Source organism: Ambystoma mexicanum, chromosome 3q (genome assembly GCF_040938575.1).
Source record: "Ambystoma mexicanum isolate Mex_15411 chromosome 3q, UKY_AmexF1_1, whole genome shotgun sequence".
NCBI lineage: Eukaryota > Metazoa > Chordata > Amphibia > Caudata > Ambystomatidae > Ambystoma > Ambystoma mexicanum.
Window position 1 is genome coordinate 679,196,938 of NC_090926.1, and position 22,258 is coordinate 679,219,195.

A 22,258-nucleotide genomic window follows, 5' to 3' on the forward strand; every position below is an offset into this window, starting at 1 on the left:
CTCCATGCGGAGGGCACTGCTGGGAGCACCGGAGACCCAAAGTGATAGCCACAGCAGGCAGAAACACACGCGGTTGTGTTGGAAAACGCTGCGGTTTTCTTTCCAAGTTTCTCAGGCTCCTCCGAGCCGGAGGAGCCTGAGAAACTTGGAAAGAAAAACCGCAGCGTTTTCCAACACAATAACGTTGTATTTATGTTTGCGGTCGCTTCAAAAGTGACCGCAAACATAAATACAACATTTTTAAAGCTGCGGTTTTATTTCTAAGTTTTCCGGGCTCCTCCAGCCAGGAAAATTTAGAAAAGAAAACGCAGCTAGTGCTTATTTTTTTTAAAAAAAAAATAAATAGCACTTACCGAGATTCAGCTGCAGCTTTCCTGCTCTGGTCTCCAGTCCCCGTCCTCTGCCTACAGCACTAATGAAGGGAAAGCCACTCAGCGGTAGCCTTCGTTTACTACAGCTGGCTGGCTTTTCCTTCATTAGTGCCGCAAAAACAAAAGCCAGCAGAGGAGGGCCTTCATTTCACAAAATGGATGCGCCCATGTGCTTGCTTTTGCGAATTTTGAGCTTGAATAGCTCAAAATTTTACATAGGAAGTTTTAAAACGGAGAATGCTAGTATTTTTGTTTTTATGTTGCCTATCTATTTTTTAAATAAACATTTTTACTAGACCATCCCTTTAACATTACATTGATCAGATTCAATGTCTAATTGTGTAACTTTGCCCTTACCGTTTACCATATTTGAAGAGTGGCTATTACTAATCTCATTTTTTTTCAATGAGGTCCCTGGGCAACATGGTGGCTCAGTGCACACGACACTACATGATTTTCTCATGAGCGAGTTAGAATCATTGTTGATTTTTAAGTCATTGTTAGAGATGGCTTGTTCAAGAATGACATCTTTCCTAGTCGTGCAGCTTCTTCCCGAGATCGGAAAATAGCTATTCAAGTTTAATTTAACATTTTGAAAGAAGTCTCTTCAGTCACTTTAGCCTCTATTTTGATTACTCTTGATTCGGCAATGACCAGAGGGCTTTTGACTGAGATATCAGCAGGGGCGGACTTGATATTTGTCAATTTCGCAGATTCCAATAGATTTTTAGAAGTGGATTCAATCTTTTTGTTTCTTGATTGCATTTTTGGTTTAGATCTTTGGTATTTGTTTTAAACATCATGTTGTATATCCCATCTGGGCCTGCTGCTCCGCGGGAGCTGGCCTTCATTATCAGATCTTGGATAATAACAGGTGAAAAATCTATTTTCCACAATTGTATTGACAGTGGCTCATAATTTAGCTTGGCATATTGAGGATCAGCATATAAGTAAGAGAAGTGTTTGACCCAACTTAACTCATGTACACCATTGATTTGCGAATCTCCCTGCTGATTATAAGTGTGGTTGTGTATGAGTTACCACATTCCTGCTGAGTTTCTATTGGCCATTGCACTTGCCATTGCTTTGCTGTCTTGCTGGATTATAAGTGCCTTTCTGCTCCTTAACCAGTTTTTGTACCTGCATTTGGCAGTTTTGAGATCTCGCCAACGAGACAGGTGATTAGAGGCTAAAAGATATTTCTTGATTTTCCTGTACTCTGCTCTGGTGCGTTGTATTTCAGGGTCAAAAACATGTTGGTGTTGCACCCTATTATGTAATGGAATAATTGTCTTGACAAATGGACGTAATATATCTGAGTAATATGCTGGATGACCTGTTAGAGCATCATGCTCTATAATGCTCCTAAAGGCGGCCAAGGAAGTCACATTCCAACGCATTCGAGATCTAGCTGGATTAGTAATAAGCTCAGGGGTGATAAACATTTTTTTGACCTGTGGGATATTCCAAGCGATATCTAGGGCAAGTAACCTGTGATCTCTAAAGATCTGATCACAAACAATCAATTGTAGGACATTCTGAAACAATCTAGTATCAACATAAATCTAGTCAATAGTGCTTGAGCTTAAGCCTCGATGCCACGTGTGTTGCGGAGGAGAGTCACCTGAGACTGCTCCATTGACCATATGAAAATTGCACTCATGCATGAATGTTGCCCACCTGCAGACGTCTTGACTTATATGCTTCTTGTTCCAACAGTCTAAATTTAGATCCCCCAATACAATGGTGTGAGTGACACGAGACTCACTAGTATCATGTCAAGAACTTTGTCTAGGCCAACATAGAATGCATCATCTGTCATAGCTATGATGTTGCGATATATGTTATCCACAGCCATTGTCTGATCATTGTTAATAACTTTGACTAGCTGGATATAGGTACTTACAGATGCCCAGGAGGATATTGAGAAGCCCATATGTGTATTAACAGCCACAGGAAGACACAAAGATGGTCTTTCCCTGCTAGGGATGGCTGGAAGCAAGACAAGGTCATAGCCAATGTTCCCTCTAATTATTTTTCTCTATGTGTGGAACTGGTTGGCTGTTGTGCGCACATTATTTTCTATGTGCGCAACGTACTAATGAGATAAGCTACTTTGTGAGCTGCCATTGCAGAAGAGAGTTTGGAAAGGAATTTCCTCTTCCCTGCAATTCTTTAAAAATCTTACAAACTTTTTCCAAACAAATAGTTTAAAATTAAATATGTCATATGTGATTATACAGAAAACCCGTCAACCAGTCCAAGAGTACACTATCTGCCACAGCACCTTGCAAACGTACTTCTGCGCAGAGAAAATGTCGGCCTCATTACGAGTTTGCCGGTAAGTGGTAAAGTTGCAATGGAGTTAGCGCCAACTTTACCACTACGCCAAATTACGGTAGGTAAATCCTCCAACTCAACGTTGAAATCGTCGGACTTTCTGCTGCGGTAATCCTGCCAAAAAAGCCACATTGAGTCCAATGGACTCAGTATGGACTCAATATGAATGGGGAATTACACCGCCACCACCAGTTGTAATCTGACGGAAATTCCACCGGTAACAGTAATTTGTTTGGATGGTATTCTGGTGGATTTACACCAGGATACCACCCCAAGTCGTAATGAGGCCCTGTATGTTTTATGCCACTGGAAAATCACAACATTTTATTACAAAACACAAATATCTCTTAGTTGTGTTTCCAGATATCTTGCGCAAACAATATTTATTCTCAAACACATTTTTCTTTGTATTCTGAATTTTCAAAATGGTTTTATTTTATTTGTGATGCAATAAACTTGTGGTCAGCCGATGCGTGTTTCGACCCAAGGGGTCTTTATCAAGGCTGGTGTGTTATTGTTCATTGACTCTTAGATAGGTTGGCTCTTGGTGGTGGGTTGGGGTAGGTAGAGCAGTGGGATAGGAAGGAAGAACTCTAATAATAGTATTGCCCAATCTCAAAATGAATTTTATGGGGAAAGAACATATTTTAATAAGCAGAAGGTATCCCTATTGGCAAAGCTAATTACTTTTTACTCCCTGACAAATCATTTGACTCCAAGTAGGGAGCAAAATCTGATTAGAGCCCTGCTTGTATCCCCGACATGGGGAGTGAAATGACAGGGCACATAATAAAGTATATAGTTTTGCCCATCCTTCTGCACCACAGTCTAGAGAAAATTAAACAAGAGCCTGAGGTTTATTATGGAACCCTGTTGAAGAAAATCACACATATATGCCTTTTAGGTTTATAGCATGAATTCATCAGAGATACAACTGTTTGAGTGCCTTCTTCTGTAACTATGGATCCCTCTTCTGTAATTATTTGTTATCAGTTAAATAAGATGCAGGGGGTGCTAGAGACCATACACACAGAACACATGGTTATATTGAAAAGCCCTCAGCAGCTGAGCATAGAAAGAAAAAGAAGGTGCTGTTGTCTGAATGGGTACTAGAATTTCCTATCTTTTAGCAGACCCGCAACACATTTCCTTCAGTGTACTGCCAAAATGTCTGCCTTGGTTTTTTAAATGTGTTGCTTTGTTCATCACCATCAAGGAGTGATGCTTCCACCCATACCCTTCCGCGGCCCCTGTGATTGCCTCCAATATAGTTGATAGAGCACTGTAAAAAGTGAGGGATTGAGCAATAAACACTCAATGGGATATTTGCAGACCAACAATACTTTGCAAGCAAGGTATATTTCGAATGCCTCAATAAATTATGTGCATTTTAAGAATGTCATGACTCTGCATGTACACAATTCTTTTGCAGTGTTTCATAGCACCTGTGTGACATATGTACAAAGAAGAGGAAATATGGGATAAGGTTACACATCTAAGTAGCCTGCTTACTTACAGTCAGTATACGATATTTGAGCTGATAGTTCGATTATATAGTGTGGGTGGTGCTTTTGGTAAGCCACAATGAGTAACAGAAATTCCGGCGTGTGAACTTAACTCATGTTACAACAAACATAGAACAAGCGGATGCAGGTACACGTCTGCTAACCTTTCACAGAGCCAAGAGAGGAAGAGTCAAAGTTGTCCGTTAGTAACTTAAAGTACTCTGGGGCAGAAGTTAAAGTGTGGAAGAGTCAGGTTTAGGAGTCATGGCTGGGGAGGGAAAATGTTTGATTAATGTGTGCAGGCATAGCTTGGGTATATTCCTCTGTTCATGGAGAAATTTTTTCATATTAGTTTTTAAACTCTTGTGTTGTATTTTGCTATTAGGGATTTTAGGTGCATAGTAGTGTAATTCAAATTAGCAGAGTATGAAGACTAGTTGCTTATTTTAAGAGAAAGAACATTTCAGGTAATTGCTGTTGTTCGTGTCTTATTAAACCTTTTTGAATATGTGAGAATTATCTGTCTGCGCTGCTAAAAGTCTTCTGAGTGGCACCCAGAAGGAAGATGGGCAAGCATACATGCGCACAGCTTAGAGGGAACATTGGTCATAGCCGTCCCATATAGGTGGTATAGTCAGCCAGGTTTCTTGTAAGGCTATGACATGATACAAGCAGGACCAATTCGTTATGGATGACTGTAAGTGAGCATGACCTCGGGTGTTCCAGCTCGCAATTTTTAAAGTAGGAACTACATCAGTTATTGGGGGTTAATTGCATAGCAGCGAAGTTACTGGAACATCTCTTCCTTCCATGTTGTGTGAGCCCTGATAGATGTTGAGTTTTTGCTTAACAATGTGAGCCCTAGATGGTTCACGCTCTGGGTCCTCTGCTAAGAGAAAACCCATGTCGAATAACTGCATTTTACAGCGCCAGATGGAGTTCCAAACCACCCCGGAGGGAATCCACAATCTGTCTACAGAACGTGAAAATTCTGAGACAAACTCAATTTTGTCAATATCATTTGTGGAAATGCCTTGCAGGTCCCCTACATCACCAAAAATATTTAAAACACTGCGTCGATTTAGGTCATACGCTGGAAAGTGCTCTTCCCTACACTTAATAATGAAAGAGTGGAAAATGGGACCCTGCAGATGCAATTGTCTAGAAGAAGATTGCGAGGCATATTTGCGTGGGGTCCATTTCAGACTGGATAAGTCTGAGTGCTTCCTTTTATTGGGGCGCACCAGACTATCCTCTCCCCGTTTAATTGGCTTAGCGCTGGAGGTTGTATCTGGTGTTTTCACGGTTGTGGCATCTGCAGAAAGACTCGTAGAATCACCAGGTACAGCCTGAATGTCAACACTCTTGTTGTGTGATTTTGCCAAACGCACAGCCAGATATTCATCAACTCTACGTTTCAATTCCTCCAACGCAACTTGAGAAAAGGAAGTGTGTGAAGATGCGGTTGAGAAGGCAGGAATACAGAAAGAAACCGCTTTTTTGGCTTTTGGGTTCTCACTGGGCACTGGTGTAGGTCTTGCCACCCGCTGATTAGACTGGCCTACATGACTGTAAGGCAGCATATCCGGGATGGTGAAAAGGAGGGAAAGAAGAGAAGAAGTATCTATCTTGTTCATAGGAGCCTGACAGGCCACTAGTTCGACGTCCGTAGCCTGCTGAATGGATTGCACAAGGTGACTGAGAGGTGAGAGGGAAGCACTTGGCTGTGCTGGGTCAAGCGAGAGCAAAGCAGAAGGAGCAGGCTGTTGCTGACAGATAGCAGCCATAGTGGGAGCTAATTGGGTGTGCATAGAGCCATTCGAATTAGTAGTAGCTGAGTCTGATAAAGAAGACTTGCCAAGGGCCTGGAAAAATGCATTAAGTGTGCTTTGTGTGTGTTTAGCACCAGCCATGTTCTTGTTTTTTTTAAATTAAGGATTTGTGGTCTTTTTCTGGCAAACTTGGGGTTTCTGGCCTTAAGCGGTAGCAAATGGCCTCGCCCAGCGAAAAGCGATTCCTTGCAAGCGATGTCCCCACAGTCAGATGCAGCCTCGATTAGGCCACTGGGAACGGGCTGAATAGCACAAGGCGCTACATTTGCTGTGTCCGACAAGGGAACATGCAGGTCAATTGGGCGAATAATGCCAGGAATTGTCGGTAAGTAACATGGTACGTCATCTGTGGCACATTCCACAACGGTAGTCTCTGGTGATATATCTTGAACATTTTGGTCATCAATATACACAACAGATTGGAGCAAAGGATTGGATTGGGAGGTGTCGTGTCTCCTGTTGCTCATTAAAGATGGACAATTGGAATGCAGCCATTGAACTAGCTCGTCAAACTGGGTGGTTTGATGGGTTAGTTTAGAATCAAGTATTTGAAATAATTTGCACAAGCTAATGATAGTGGTATTCATGGCTGTTAAGGCAGGTTGAATCATCGATAAATGATGTAAGGAGTTATCAGGAGGAGGTAATTTATGAGGTCTGGGAGTTGGTAGTACAAAGGACTGTATCAGAGAGTTGGATTGCACTGAAGAAGAGTGTAAAGAAACTGTGGGCACTGAGAACACTCTATCATAGAAATGGGCGACTCGCACTGGCTAGCATAGATGGATAAGCCAGAGGAGTCATGATGCAAGGAGGGGGAATCAATCAGGGAGAGAGGAACTCCTGACTCAAGTGTCATGGGGCAGTTCGTAGTGGAGGCTAAAATGGTAGTATCAGAAAGAGGCTGAGGATTGGCATGCGAAATGAAGGATGAGAGCTACCGTGGACTAAGGGAGAGGGCTTGCGGTCCACTAGGCATACTGGACGGCGACCGTGAAGGAACTAGCTGAATGGCCTCATTATGTTGTAAACTGAACTGGAATTTTGAACCAAATCGATGCGAGGGGCAGGTGGGCGTGATTGCGATAGCCGAGTAAAATGTTGGAGAAGGTATTACAACACTGCCACTAGTCAGAATTGAAAGCATGTTGAGGGCATTCTCAGGCATGTCTGAAGAGAGTTTGTATGCCATGAACACCAGGCGGGAGGAAGAAAACCAACAAGAAATACCTTTGGCGGGGGGGGGGGGCAGCCACAAAGCAAAGGAGAGAAGGTGTCACACCGCGGCCGTGGAAACTCTGGGCAAGATGGAGGCGGTGTTGAGTCTCTACAGCGGTCCGCCTGACGGTCTAGTCGTCTAGGACCGGCAGGTATAATAGGAGACCACGCCCCCCTGCAACTTGCGTTGCAACTCGCTTTGTTAGTCTCCTGACTTTCGTCTGCTTGCAGTGCCCCGTCAAGCGAATCTTATTACTTTTGCTTCATCTGTTATTTCGCTATCCTTAGCGTCTTGACCGATTTTTCTCTACTTCTGTCAGCCCTCGCTTGATTCCTCTTCTCTCGTTCCTCCCTGTTGTACCTGCTTGGATTTTCTATCTTTCTTTCGCGGTGTGTTCGGTGTCAGCTGACCCGTGCTACTCCCGCGCCGATTACTCTTTCTCTCTCTGACGCTCGCTTTCCCTCTCTGTCTATCCCTCTTTCATTCTTTCTTTCTCTCGCTCTTCCGTTCTCTTTCGCTATCGCTCTCTCTCTCTTTTCCACTCTCCTTCACTCCTACTCTTTCACTACTGCTCTCTTTCGCTCTCACGCTCACTTCCCCTTTCTCTCTCGCACTCGCATCCTCTCTTTCTCTTTCGCGCTCACACACTCTCACTCTCTCACGCTCGTAGCCTCTCGTTCTATTTCCTCTCTTACCTTGGTCCAGGATTCTTTTGCGTCTAACTACTCCTTAGCCTCCGGTTGGATTTTCTCTTCGCTTCCCGAGAGTGGCCAAACCCTCATCTATAAGGATCAAACCTTGAGCTTGCATTTACAACTGATACCGGACTACGCCAGCCTCTCCAGTCTTCACATCGGACATATCAAGAGCCCCAATTGAAACACAGGGTTTTTTCTGCCTTATCAGGCTTTTTCCCTGTTTGAGGAGCGGACTCCCCTGGGTCCACCTGACTGCCAGATCTATAGGCGGGCAAGGTGGCCTCGGGGGGAGACCGCCCCTATCTCTTCGAACGAAGGAAGGGAAGAAGGACTATTCAGTCAAGTGAAGAAAGAGAAAGTCTACAAACGGAGAGAAGAAGGAGACCGAAGTCTTCAAACCCTGCTGAAGAACCAGGTGAGGAGTCTCAGGGGGCAGGAACTTTTGCACATTGTGACAGATTGCAACGCCCAACTACCGGCATGGCCTCCTTAGAACAATTCCAGGAGATGGTTACAGCTATTCAGGGCCTTCAGGCCGAGGTACAGAATCTCCGGACCGAGAACGCTAACTTACGCCAACAGGTTGCGACACGAGAAGAATCCCGAGGCGATCTACCTCCTCTGACCTTTTCTTTTGGGAAGTACGATGGTAATCCGAAACACCTAAAGGAATTCCTGAATGCCTGTATGGTTTACTTCACTTTTCGGCCCAGGGCATATGAATTGGATAGAACTAAGGTAGGGTTTCTTGTTTCCAACCTTACGGGTAACGCTCTGGCTTGGGCAACCCCACTGATAACACTCGCAGACCCTGCGCTAGCGGATTACGCTCAGTTCACTCAACTGTTGTGTGCCAGGTTTGAGAGACCAGAAGTCCAATATTCTTCTTATGAAACCCTCCTAGATCTCCGTCAAGGCAATCAAGATGTACAGACTTATGCCTCTACCTTTACCAAACTGGCCACAGACTCCGGATGGCCAGATTCGGCTCAACAGACCCTTTTTCGCCGAGGTTTACAGGATGAACTCAAGGATGAGCTGGCCAGAATGGCGCGTCCTACCTCCTTCCAAGAGTTGGTGACTTTATCCCTGCAACTGGAGTACAGATTGCATGAACGAAGGTTGGAAAGAAGGAGATTCAGACTCCATCCCATAGGAGGGAATCCCTCGATAGGTTCTCCTAACAGACCACAACAGGAAGAGCCTATGCAAATAGGAACAACCCGAGGTCCTTTGAACCCCGAGGAACGCAAGAGACGCAGAGACCTGGGTCTCTGCATGTACTGCGGATCTTCGAAACATTTGCTCCGAACCTGTCCAGATGTGCCCCCGAGACGTCCGGGAAACGCGCCTCCCCGGTCTTGAGCAGGGAAAGGAACCGGGCAGGATCAAGGAATCCCTGCAATTCTACTCACCAGGATCCCTCTGCGGATAACAACAGTCTTATGGTGTTTTCTGTGCGTCTAACATTTGAATCCTCCCTATCTGTTGAAGTACTAGCTATGTTGGATTGTGGTGCGGCCGGTAACTTTATTGACATCCAGTGGGCTCAAGAACAAGGCATACCCCTACGTCAGAAGGCCTGCCCTTTGCCTGTAGAAGGAGTCGATGGTGTACCCCTTTCATCCGGTCCCATCATTAAGGAGACAGTTCCGGCTAACATGTCTTTGTCTCAACACCAAGAACGGATTGTCTTTGATGTTATAAGAGCAGCCCATTTCCCAATCATCCTAGGCATACCCTGGCTACGGAAACATAATCCCAGGATTGATTGGTCCGCAAATACCGTCTGTTTTTTGTCACAGTATTGTTCAAAGGAATGTCTACCACAACCCTCTCCTTTAATGAAGAAGGGGAAAGCACAATCGACATGCACTACAGTGGTCCAAACGATTCCACCGCATTATCAGGAGTATGCTGAAATCTTTGAAGACAGGCTACCTCGTTCTTTACCCCCACATCGAGCAGAGGACTGCGGTATCGACCTAAAGCCCGAGTCATCTGTTCCTTTTGGTCGTATGTATCCTATGTCCCTTCCGGAAAGAAGAGCCTTGAAGGAGTACTTGGATGCCAATCTGCAAAACGGTTTAATACAAGAATCCCGTTCCCCAGCAGGAGCCTCAATGTTCTTCATTCCCAAGAAGGGAACCACTGAATTAAGGCCGTGTATAGACTACCGTGGGCTGAATAGCATGACCATCAGGGATAGGTACCCCATGCCTCTCATCAAGGAGGTACTTGAAGCTGTGGAAGGAGCCTCTATCTTTACAAAGTTAGACCTTCGAGGAGCCTATCATTTGTTGAGAATAAGGGCAGGAGATGAATGGAAGACGGCATTTAGGACTCCCATGGGACACTTTGAGTATCGGGTAATGCCCTTCGGACTAGTGAATGCTCCTGCCGTGTTCCAAAGGTTTGTTGACAAGATCTTCTCAGACATGTTATACATCTCTGTGGTTGTCTATTTAGACGATATTTTGATTTTCTCTTCCTCCCTCTCTGAACATCGAAGACACGTCACGCAGGTCCTTCAAAGGCTGAGAGAACATCAACTACTGGTCAAACCTGAGAAATGTGTTTTCGAAACCTCTTCAGTATCCTATTTAGGATTCATCCTTTCTAAGGAAGGAGTACAGATGGATTCGGAGAAGGTTAAGGCAGTTCTCCTATGGCCTACTCCCAGGAATCCCAAGGATATTCAGAGATTTCTGGGACTATCTAACTTTTACAGAAGGTTTATTCCCAACTTCTCGGATATTGTACTACCAATAACCCGTTTGCTTAAGAAGGGTCAGAAGTTCGATTGGGATAAGGAGGCGGATCAAGCCTTTCTCTTACTTAAGAAGACTTTCACCACCGCTCCCATCCTAGTGCAACCAAATCAGTCTCTTCCTTTTGTGGTGGAGACGGATGCTTCCGGAGGTGCCATAGGAGCTGTTCTCCTACAAGCAAGCAAGGATGGAGCAGAACATCCGGTGGCCTACTATTCCAGAACTCTTACACCGAGTGAGAGGAACTACTCTGTTCTGGAACGAGAATTACTGGCTATTCGTCAGGCATGTATAGAGTGGAGACATTTACTGCAGGGGGCTGCCCATCCCTTTCTGGTTCGCACGGACCACCGGAATCTCAAGGTTTTGCAACAGATGGAATGCCGTAATTCTCGTCACGCCCGCTGGGCGTATTTTTTCTCCCAGTTCGACTTTGAAATAACCTACCTTCCAGGAAAGGAGAATACCTTAGCTGACGCTCTGTCCCGCAGTCTGGAGCCCAAGGAAGAACAGAGCCTGGGTGAGATACTTCCTGGTAAGAGAATCTTAGGAATTATCAATTCCTTCATACAAGAAGTTGAGCGTTCGACTAATTTCCCTGGTGTCTCTTCTGACCATAGGACCAGTATGGAAAGGAGAGGGAAACTATTTTTTCATCAAGGATCACTGTATTTACCGTCTGAGAAACTTCAGACACAAGCCTTATTCTGGTGCCATGATCTCCCTTCGGCAGGACATAAGGGCCAAGAAGCAACCCTCCATCTGATATCCAGATATTTCTGGTGGCCGACTATGGACCAGGACGTCAGAACATACGTGAAGGCTTGTCCGGTTTGTGCGGCCAATAAACCCATTACTCATCGGCCCATGGGGTTACTCCAACAAGAACCTCTACCATCACAACCCTGGGAACACATTTCCACTGATTTCATCGTGGATCTCCCTCTTTCAATGGGATCAACGGCTATCATGGTTACGGTGGATACTTTGAGCAAGATGGCTCATTTTTCTCCCTTGCCTGGCCTGCCATCTGCATCCGAAACGGCTGAAGTTTTCCTCAAAGAAATAGTAAGACTGCATGGTCTACCTCGGACCATAGTGTCCGACAGGGGCTCCCAATTCACATCCCGATTCTGGTCGGCTTTATGTAGTACTCTAGGAATAAAGAGAGCTTTATCCTCTGGTTATCATCCCCAAAGCAACGGACAGACAGAACGCCTAAATTCCACCCTTGAACAATATCTCCGTTGTTTTTGCCATCAGGAACAAGATAGGTGGAAATCCTTTCTAACTCTAGCAGAATTCACCTACAACAACACTGTACATTCGGCAACTGGTTGCAGCCCTTTCTACTTTACCTACGGATATCATCCGAGACATATACCTCTCTTTGGAATACCTCCAACTTCAGTCCCTTCGGTAGATCAACGCCTGTTTGAGCTCCGATCCATCCAGAAGGATGCTACTCAGCAGTTGGAGGCAAGTAGAGCTCGATACAAGAAATATGCGGATAAAAAGAGATCTCAAAACCCCGAATGGGAAGTGGGAACCAAGGTCTGGTTGTCAACCAAATATCTCCCACGTTGGGTTCATCCAGGGAAATTCTCAGCCCGCTTTATAGGCCCTTTTCCCATTTTGTCTCAAGTAAACCCTGTGGCTTTTCGATTACGTCTTCCATCCAGGCTGAAAAGGATTCACCCCGTTTTTCATACTTCCCTTCTGAAGGCTTATCATCCTGATCCCATGAACCGTCATATACCCTCTTCTAAACTCCAAGAACCAGAACCGGAAGAATATGAAGTGGAGAGGCTGGTGGATTCACGTTACCGACATGGATCTCTACAATACCTGGTGCAGTGGAAGGGGTATTCGATCGCAGAACGGTCTTGGGAGCCCAGAAGGCATATTCACGCCCCACAACTTTTAAGACAGTTCCATCGCCTACATCCGGGAAAACCTGGGGGAGAGTCGATGAAGAGAGGGCATACTGTCACACCGCGGCCGTGGAAACTCTGGGCAAGATGGAGGCGGTGTTGAGTCTCTACAGCGGTCCGCCTGACGGTCTAGTCGTCTAGGACCGGCAGGTATAATAGGAGACCACGCCCCCCTGCAACTTGCGTTGCAACTCGCTTTGTTAGTCTCCTGACTTTCGTCTGCTTGCAGTGCCCCGTCAAGCGAATCTTATTACTTTTGCTTCATCTGTTATTTCGCTATCCTTAGCGTCTTGACCGATTTTTCTCTACTTCTGTCAGCCCTCGCTTGATTCCTCTTCTCTCGTTCCTCCCTGTTGTACCTGCTTGGATTTTCTATCTTTCTTTCGCGGTGTGTTCGGTGTCAGCTGACCCGTGCTACTCCCGCGCCGATTACTCTTTCTCTCTCTGACGCTCGCTTTCCCTCTCTGTCTATCCCTCTTTCATTCTTTCTTTCTCTCGCTCTTCCGTTCTCTTTCGCTATCGCTCTCTCTCTCTTTTCCACTCTCCTTCACTCCTACTCTTTCACTACTGCTCTCTTTCGCTCTCACGCTCACTTCCCCTTTCTCTCTCGCACTCGCATCCTCTCTTTCTCTTTCGCGCTCACACACTCTCACTCTCTCACGCTCGTAGCCTCTCGTTCTATTTCCTCTCTTACCTTGGTCCAGGATTCTTTTGCGTCTAACTACTCCTTAGCCTCCGGTTGGATTTTCTCTTCGCTTCCCGAGAGTGGCCAAACCCTCATCTATAAGGATCAAACCTTGAGCTTGCATTTACAACTGATACCGGACTACGCCAGCCTCTCCAGTCTTCACATCGGACATATCAAGAGCCCCAATTGAAACACAGGGTTTTTTCTGCCTTATCAGGCTTTTTCCCTGTTTGAGGAGCGGACTCCCCTGGGTCCACCTGACTGCCAGATCTATAGGCGGGCAAGGTGGCCTCGGGGGGAGACCGCCCCTATCTCTTCGAACGAAGGAAGGGAAGAAGGACTATTCAGTCAAGTGAAGAAAGAGAAAGTCTACAAACGGAGAGAAGAAGGAGACCGAAGTCTTCAAACCCTGCTGAAGAACCAGGTGAGGAGTCTCAGGGGGCAGGAACTTTTGCACATTGTGACAGAAGGCGACAAAGCCAAGCTCCACGGGTGCTCGGCTAAGCGGCAAATCGGTACTCGACCGGTACTCCCACGAGTGCGCACACGCTGTGCGCGTGCGTGCTTGTAATAAGGAAGTGAGCCGACGCCGTGAAAATTCGGGGCGGGTCCTCAGTGGCTCCTGCGGAGCGGGTCCTCAGTGGCTCCTGCAATGAAACAAAGCAAACAATCGGAATGCTAAGTGGGGCTGAGGGAGCTGTGGGGCTGTGACACACTTGTTGCTGGCTGGCTTAAACAGCAGGAAGGTAGTAGGGTGCAAAGCACAATCACCTTGGATTCAAAGTTAGCAGTCATAAATGTCCACAAAAGTCAAAAATCCGCAGGAAACAGCAAAGGATCTCGCGGCAAAGCGGTACTCAACTGGTACTCCCACGAGTGCGCTTATCTTACATGAGTATGAAGTACATTGCCACTGCCACATCAATGCCATTGGTCTCCCTCTGACTGGGCGTGCAGGGTCCCCGCTGGATGTGACTGCTGAACTTGTTGTCTTTGATCCTCCTCGCGGTTCCTCAGCCACTGCCACACTCCGCCTGTAGACATTTGTATCCCCGGAGCGCACCTGTGTATCTCCAGTCGCTTCCCCTTCAGGAGCTGTTAGTGCTGCTTCTGCTGCACTCTACTGATCCCTTCCAGTCTTGAGGGCTGCCTGCTGCATTAACCACGTTTTGTAACCTGCGCTCTGCCTGTTTCTGTTTTAAGGTGCGGTTCACTGTTTACCTTGGGTGGTGTATTTTCTACGAACTCTGTCTATGTTCGATTATAACATTCATTTTGTGAGGTCCAAGACCACGGTGTACGATTGCCTTTTGGAGCACATTTTTTTGTGCACCGTTTTCATTTGGTCATTCTGGCCAGTCCTTGAGAAATGATGCCATAGCCCCTACCTGTGGCGGGTGCACGTATGACGCGGACGTGCGAAAGGCGTAGAGCGCGCTGTCAGCCTCTTAGGACTAAATTCATTGAGGCATTGAGCGATAGCCCATGAGACATTGATCGATAACAGACCAAGTGGAAGCCTTGTAAGTGAGTCTGTGCTCGGCGGCTGCTGCTGCTGCTGCGTGGTCTGATTAGTGCTACTCCTGTCCTGTTTTTCAGTCTCTGGTTTCACGGAGCCTGGGCCAGGGTGCTGCTCCTTTCCAGCAGGCAGCACGAGTCGCTGCTCTCTGCCCGCTTTGCGGCATTTCGACTGCTTCATTGACAGCCAGTGGCGGGGTTGGCGTAACACAGAAGGGGGCACGTATGACACGGAGAGGGGGTAGTGGGTAAGGGGGACAAACAATGGTCAAATTAGTTAAAGTAAGCTTACAGTTTAACAAGGTGTCTGTGCTTATTAAATATATGACACAACCTAGTACAAGTGCAGAATAGGTTTGAGTTGAACATGTCTACATCAAGTTAATGCAAAAGCAAAAAAAGTTGAAAGGCATTTTGATCATAAACGCCTGCATTCCTTGCTGTAGCCTTTAATGAATTAATGAAAAGTACATAAAAGAAATTAACAATCTGCAATGACCTCCCACTCTTCAACTTAGTCCGGTATCTTTGAGCTCATCTTCCACAGCACTTGAACTGCACCTCAGCCACACCTATCCTTGCAAGTGCAACATAACATGACAGTTTAGCTAGCAGTCTTGCTCCCACTGCCCACCTAGTGCGTTGAAGCAGTTGTCTGGTATAGAAATAACCCATAACAACAATCCACATCAAACCCTTCGCCATGAAAAATAATTATGATAATATCACGTTTTTATCCAGTGTTTGAAGGTAGATACTGCCCCTTCTAAGCGTTGTAATAAGTGTTCTTGCTCACAGTTAGTACTCAGTTTATACACTCGCAAAAAGTTTAAATCTGTTATGTAGTTTGCTTAATTAGTTGAAAATCATGTAGGAAGACTTATCCTTGCCTCGAAAAAGTCTGTCCACACCATTACTGCTCTCCAGCCCCTATGCTGGCTTCTGATGGCACAAAGCATCATTTTTAAAATGTTCTGCTTAGGGCCCCAAATACATAGGAAATGTACAACCTTCCTCCGAAGAACCACTTCGAAATCTGTCATCATCTATCTACTTATAATAAAAGGCCTCTCTTCGCCATACCCCTACCTCCACCTGGGAGGCTAGGAACCTCAGGGTCATCTTTGACTCCACCCTTTCCTTCTCCGCCCACATCTCTGAGGTCTCTTAAAAGTCAAACTTCCCACTGCACCTCCTCAGAGGTACTCTTCCTTTCCCCTCCTTCCCCCAGAAGCTCACTGTCTCCCACGCTCTAGTTCTCTTTAGGTCGGGCTATTGTAACAGCCTATTTCTAAATCTACCTGCCTCTACTCTTCGCCCTCTGCAACTAATCCAGAACAGGACTGCAAGACTTTTCCTTGGGCTCAAGCCCTGGGATCGTATCTCTACAGGTCTGAAATCTCTCATTTGGCTCCCAGTGGATGCAAGGATTAAATTTAAAACCCTCTGCATTGTCCACAAGGATTTCTGGGGCCTGGGTCCAAAATACCTTCAACTATCCCTCCGCAAATACCTCCCCTCTCGAGCTCTTCGCTCCTCTACCTCTAAGTCCCTCAGGGTCAGTCTTTTTTCAAAGAAACGAGCTAGGGGTAGATCTCTGTCTTCGGATGGAGACTCCCTCTGGAACAGCCTCCCTGCCACTATAAAACTTGAGGAGAACCATCTCTGGTTCCAGAAGCACCTCAAGACCTTCCTCTTTGCATCTGCCTTTGCTCCCCCTCTCCCCTGCTGATCTGCTCTTTCTTGGCACTGTGCACCTGGCCACCCTCTGTCCCCTGGGCCCAGGTACCTGCTCACCCTGCCACCCTCCTGCACTGCCTCGTGGCCACCTCTTGCATTGGAGACTGTATCTGTACCCATACAGTCACCCACACCTCCATTTTCTTCTTTTTATGCATGTATCAGACTTACCCAGTTCTGCTGCCCTAAACACAGCACTTGCCACTTGCTGGCTGCACTACCACTGTTTATTGTCTCCATTATTTATTTGTATTTATTATTATGTATCTGTTCTCCTCTGCTCCGTACTTTCCACTCTCCCCCTTCCATGCACTTTTCCCCTTTCCATTTCCCATGCACTTGCGCGTTTAAAATGTCACTGGGCATAGTAAGATCGTTGTTTTGTTCTCCCCTGTTCCCCTCCCTTGCCTTGTCACGCTCTGAAACACTTGTGTACGAGCGCAATACAAATAAAATATCATATTATATCATCATGTATTTTTGTCCAATGCCATCATGCGCAGTAGAGGCTGCCCGGTCGCACATAATGCTCCGCTAGAGGGAGCTCTTGCCTTAGGATATGTAGTGGTCCTACTGTGTCAATGAAAACCTGCATTTTGGCTCATGTACATGGGCCTGTACACTAGCTCAGGCATACATTTCCAGGAGGCTCAGCATTTGGTGCAGTTGGGCTAGCAGCATGAAAAAACTTAGACCAACACTAAGATTACAACAGGTGAGTGAGTGTACGTCTGTACATAGAGCACGAAATTGCTGTACATATACCTGTTCCTTGTGAGTGAAGCTTAAACTTCTGCTGCCCAGAATTCCCTGATTACTTTCCGGTAATCATTGTTACTCCTACTCCTACATTTTCTCATCCTGGGACTTAAGCCATTAAGGCTATCATCCTTGCCACAGAGATTTATCCAAATCCATTTGACATTTTTGCCCTCGACCCTTCCCTATAAAGAGGGCGCTCACCTCTCAAACTTCCTGACATACCAAACTGCTGAGACGCCTCCCACAGTAACAGTTGAGAAGGAGGGAGGGTGCAAGTACTGCACGAGTAAGAGGTAGGACTAGGAATAATGAAGTTTACGGTTAAGTATTAACCCCTTATCCCTATACCTCTTCCTTGTCCCAGTCCTGACGTCATGAAGCATACCAATAAAGGAGTTGGATCTACTACACCAAGATGCAATATGCATCACCCAAGTGAATTTAATTGACAAGCACACAGACTGGGTAGTTACATTGAAACAGCCCCCAGGACAGCATGGACAAAACCCCCTTGCCCTTGGCCGGGGAGGTGTAAACGATAATGAGTGAATGTCAGAGGGGAGGCCCATGATCCCGCCATTCCCCTTGTACAGCTGCCCTGAATCCCAGGGGGAGGAGAAAGCACCTTCCACGTAATTGGCCAGAGTGATGGTATCTCACAACCAATGACTGATGGTCAACAAGGAGGCCTTTAGACCATTCCCTGAAGCCCAAGAGGTGACAAATAGACTGTTGGACATCCGGAGGTGCAGGGTCCTGTCCAGGTAGGGCAGGAGAATGTCCCTGATATCGAGGTGTGCCAGAGCCAGTGCTTCCTCTGGTGGGAGATTCTGAGGGAGAGAGGGAATGATGTCCTCCTGGGACACGTGGAAGGTCGAAACCACCTTGGGTGGAAAGGTAGGATCACAGCATAGTGCAATGGCCTCTGGGGATACAATGAGGTGGGTGGTGAGCATAACATACCCCCAAGCTAATTGGTTTGATGTGCCGAGGAAATGGCCACCAGAAAGGCACTTTTTCAGCTGGGCGGATTTAGCTTCATAGACTCCAAAGGGACAAATGGAGCTGCATGCGGAGCCTTTTAGACTTCATGTAACTCCTAGGAAGAGGCCAGAGATCAGAAGCTTTTCAGGAGACTGCCTCAGCTTCCCCAAACCCCACCCCAGGGGTTCCAAAAGGCTCTACTCGCTCCTCACGGTTCACGTAAGAATATAAAGGGGCCAAACCCATTTCAAACTCATCCTGTAGAAAATTGGCAAACCCGGGACACCCACAGACGAGGGGTAGGAGGCCATGAGCCACGCACCATGTGATGAAGGATCTCTCGTGACGCTCACAGAAGCAAAGGGTAAAATCCTTACAGGAGGCCTGCAAGCAAGATGTCTGGGTATCACCTAGTCCCTGCGCTGTCATCGAAGCCCTTCCCTCTCAATGGCTAAGCCACCTAGTGCCTAGGTTGAAAGAATGGGGGAAGGGAGCAGAGGGAAAAGCTGGGGAGGAGCCAAAGACATGACTTATAGGTAGGGGAACTAGGTTCTCCTGGGACACTAAGGGGCTATCAACAATACCACGGCCTGCTGCAAGAGATCTGCAGGATCGCCCTGAGCATCAGTGGGTTTGGGGGAGAGGCGTTAAGAAAATCTCCCAATCAGGGGAGAGAGAAAGCATCCATCCCCCCACCCCCCCCCCCGACTACTCCTCCGTCAGGGAGCAAAACAGGGGGTGGAGGGAGTTCTCCCTGAATTCAAACATGTCTATTTGTAGGAGACCCCAACCACGGTCAATACTGAGAATGCCCAAGATGTCAGTCTTCATTCCTTTGATGATGTGAAGAACCGGCTAAGTGCATCTGCCGCACCATTGGCCACACCCCGCAGGTGTATAGCCCTGAGGTATTGGCGATTCGGTTCTACCCAGATGCCCAGTTTCCTGGCAATTGCTTCCAGGAGTTGAGATCCAACCCCATGTCTATGTAGGTAACCTCAGAGGAGATGTCTGTGCGGGCCATGGCCGCCTTGCCCCTCACCTCCTCTTGGAATGCTGCTGGAGCATGGTAAATGGCCTCCAGCTATTTGCAGTTCGAGGACTACCTCCTCTCCTTCTCTGACCATCTTCCCTGCAAAGGCTTGGATTCCACCGTGGCCCCTCATCCCTGGCTGCTGGCATCCAGGGTGATAATTGCTGGGGAGGGGAGTTCAGGGAAAACCCCCTCGAGAGGTGTTCCTGGATCAACCACCGTTGTAGTGCGGATTTGAGGTCATCTGGCCCTCTGATGTGTGCCTCGAATGTCCAGGAGTGAGTAAGCCATCTTCTGTGCGGATGAGAGAAAAGGGAGCGAAGATAGAGCCGAGCCCAGGGGTATCACTGTTGCAGACATGAGGTGCAGGACTCTCGGGATGGATCTGGCCGATACTTCTGAGGCTTGACAAAGGCGAGAGACTGCCGCCCTGAGCATGTGCGCCCTGTTGGCTGGCAGGTGAACTATCCCATTATTGTTACGAAACACTGCTCCTGTGAACTGTAACTTCTGCGTCCTGGCTATATGGGATTTCCAAAAGTTAGAGGAGCCCATGGGCATGGAGTAGGGTGCATGTCTGCAGGACCAATGCCTCCACCATCTTTTGAGAGGCCCCTCGAACAGCCAGTCGTCCAGAAATGGATAGATTTGTAACCCTGCTTTGTGGATTTATTTAGCTTTATTTCGGTATAAACCATAAAAGCAGAACAGCTCACTATCAAAAACCATCATAAAAACATTACGTTAACAAATCTTAAAACATTACAAAAAAAATATTACGCAGTTCATTTGGCACAAGGTAAATACATATCTATAGTGATTAGCACAGTACATATTCATTACTATAAATTATTGTTTGAAAACCTTGAAATAGCACCAGCTGAAATAGCATATGAGAAATTACATATTGCTGCACACTTTTGCCTTCGTAACTATGTTTTTGAATGAAAGTTGCTACAGCTAGTGGTGCCTTCTCGTCACCATTTTGCTTGTATGCATTGCTTCAAATTACTCCTAACATCAAGTTTAAGAAAAAAAAAGTTTAAAATATCTCATTCTGAGATCTCTCTAAAGCGGACAGATTAAAAGAAAGCGCAATAACCTTTCCGTGGTATTCTTACAATATATGCACCGATCACAGTTTGAGGGATTCCAGGATTTAACTACACATCCTAGTTCTAAAGTGCCCAATCTGAATCTAATATATAATGATCTGGCAAGCTTTGGGGAAATCGGATCTAAATATTTTTCAAAGCTAATATCTCACTTCACTTAACATGTCAGTAGGCGCGAGATAGGACAGTCTGCTGGCAGTCCATAATTATGCCTTCATGTATTTTGTCAGCGTATACTGATTTTACAAAGCTTTGGATCTAGTAGTAATGCATAGTGGTTCTGTCCACATATGGTCAATCAAATCAAACATGGATTTGACATTTCTGCCCCAAGGCAGTGCCATTCCACCATCTTGGTTAAATATATGGAAGCATTTTCAGATTTTCTTGCCGAAGTCTGGCGGAGATCATATTCGTATACAGTAAAACAGGTTTTACGTGTATATCTGAGACCATGCCATTCCAGTTAACTTTCAGTTTTATATGGATATAAGCAGTTCCTTTTGGTAGACATAATTTCTTCAGAAAGCGATTCTCTAAAATTGACAATTTTTGGAGTTTTGGTGCGCCTCGATATTTCTGATCCATATATTGTCAGATTTAGCTTTAGCCCTAAATACTTGGAGCAATGGACTAACTGCTCTATTCCCATGTAAATTAGCAAACTTCATTACTACATTACTAACTCTCGCAGGTATTAATTCTGCCTTCTCTCTTTGTTTACCCCAGACTCAGCTGCTCTCAAACCTCATTCATAGATACTTACTCTAAGATTTTACCTTCAATAAATATTCTTAGCTTAGGTGCCTTCTTTCGACTTGTTTGAAACACCATAGTATTGGTTTCAGATTAATTTCCAGACCGTTTTCTTGGCAAAATGCATAAAATAGCTCACACTGTTTAAGCCAATCGGGGTCGGTGTGATGGGAACAGCGTGGTCCGCAAAGAGAAAAAGCAGAATGTTAACTTGACCTGGAGTGGGAGCATCTGTGGGCATTTGTTCATTACATTCAAACAGTGAGTTAATAAACAGAAGAGGGGTGGTGCCAGAACGCAGCCTTGGCATACCCCCTTCTCAACGGGGAACGTCATGGTCACATGACCCACCAAGCTCCTACACAGGGCACCTTTGTTGCTGCTATTGAGTGCAACCATAGCTACGATTAGTGCCCATGGTGCACCTAAAGACGCCAGTCTTTCCCAGGGACGTGCTCTTGAAACTCCATCAAAAGTAGATTTCAAATCTACAAAAAGTACGCAAATTGTCAATTCGAAGATGTACATATTTCTGGAGCAACAAAGAGAGTCTGAAGCATTGATCGATTGTGCTTATTCCACATTGAAACCCTCCTTGCCGGTGATCAACTATATTCTTCACGTGTATCCAACTAAGAAGTCATCCAAGAATCACTCGAGCATATTTTTTCCCAGCAGCATTGAGCAGTGAAATTGGTTTATAATGAGTTACCTGGTCTCTGCCACCGTTCTTATAAATGTGTACTATTTCTGCCATTACCCATGACTTGGGGACCACCGTCATATTCATAATGACTTTAAGTAGCTTTAGAAAGAACGGGGCCCAAATATCAATATCCCTCCTGCATATATCTACTGAGATTTTATCAGCCCCCAGGGCTTTACCGCCTTTCTGATGTTTAATGGCCATCCTAATCTCTAATAAAGTCAAATGGTTCGTCCAAGTCCACGATGCCGGGTTCAGCACAATGGCTGAGTAGCGGGCTACTTTC

General features: G+C 46.1%; 1 protein-coding gene across 1 annotated transcript in view; it reads left to right on the forward strand.

Moving 5' to 3' along the window:
* Nucleotides 1-22,258, forward strand: part of STX8 (syntaxin 8) — a 1,659,484-nt gene that overhangs the window by 1,148,764 nt on the left and 488,462 nt on the right. The window lies entirely within an intron of this gene.